Source organism: Octopus bimaculoides, chromosome 13, assembly GCF_001194135.2.
Source record: "Octopus bimaculoides isolate UCB-OBI-ISO-001 chromosome 13, ASM119413v2, whole genome shotgun sequence".
Taxonomy (NCBI): domain Eukaryota; kingdom Metazoa; phylum Mollusca; class Cephalopoda; order Octopoda; family Octopodidae; genus Octopus; species Octopus bimaculoides.
In genome coordinates, this window is record NC_068993.1 from 17,066,055 (window position 1) to 17,067,535 (window position 1,481).

At 33.7% G+C, this 1,481-nt stretch overlaps 1 protein-coding gene across 6 annotated transcripts in view; it reads left to right on the plus strand.

Moving 5' to 3' along the window:
* Window positions 1–1,481, plus strand: part of LOC106881088 (uncharacterized) — a 465,749-nt gene that overhangs the window by 350,078 nt on the left and 114,190 nt on the right. The gene's annotated exons all lie outside the window — the stretch shown is intronic.

Here is a 1,481-nt window from a genome sequence, read left to right on the forward strand (position 1 = left end):
ATATATATATATATATATATATATATATATATATATACGCACACACACATACACATTTGTGTGTGTGTATGTATGTATACATAGACACACATGTACATAAATATAAACACATCTCCATGTATATTTGTATATATTCTCTCTATTTATCTATCTTACTGTATATGTGTGCGTAGAATCTGCATGCAGTCCTTTATTAAAAAGATTGAATGTCAAATCCATTGATTAAGAAAATGTGCAGAGGATTGCTTTTTTTTTTTTAACGTAAAGTATAGAATATTTATGGCTGAGTTGTCACCAATACATCATCTTGATCACCTGATTGTTGTCAATATATGTATCTTAGCATGAGTGTGTCTGTGTATGAATGTGTGTGTGTGTGTGTGTGTGTGTGTGTATTGTAGGCTTGAGAGTAAGAGTTTTGACCTGAATTATTCACAGTATGTCATTCTTTCTGCTCTTCTCCTTCAACCTAGAGGACCTTCATTATACATGAGCATATATATATATATATATGTGTGTATATATATATATATACACACACACGAGCCTTTTTAGGCTAAACATACATAACCACATACATTCACATTTATATGGTATGTATACATACATACATACATACATACATACATAGGAAGTAGTGACAGCTTGATATGTGTATATGCATGTATATACACACAAGCATAGATGTACATAATATTCCTATATATGTATGTGTGCATGCGCATATAGACTCATATTTGTATATAATTGTGCGTGTTTAATTGTACACGCATTTTATACACTCCTACTGACAATTAACCCTAACGAATAGTGTCAGTATGATCCAGTCTGGTTAACATGTTTTATGCTCAGGACTAGTTTAAGAATTTAACTTCCCCAAGGGATTGCTGGGTTTTTGTTTCACCAAATTGTATGTTAAGCATGACAACACGCCTGTATCCAAGCATATCTGTAATTAAGGGACACTGATTGCACACCTGAATAAACACGCAGCTGTGTTAAGGGGACACGAATGCGCTTACTGAAGACGAAAACTAGATAAGCCTTACAGATGACTCCCTAAAACTTTCAACAGTGTCGCTTGGCTTTCGTTAGTGGATTTAGTTTCAGGTAAGTGTGAGTGTGTATGTATGCATTGAGCTTCTACACAGTTGCCATCTACCAAATTCCATGCACAGTATATTGATCAACCATAGAAGGTACCTGGCCAAGGTGTCGTGCAGTAGATTCAAAAGTTACAATCACAAAGTTGCTAAGCAAACTTCATAACTTTAACCAAATATTTATTCTTCCATCCTTTATACACACACACACACACACACACACACATATATATGAGAAGGATGCTGAAAAGTTCTTGGCTTTGGGTAAGAGAAAATACAGGAGGATTAGTTAATTATGATCTTATTCAATATTCCCCTCTCAGATTTACATACTTATTGCAGTGGTCCATCAGTATATATATATATATATATATATAT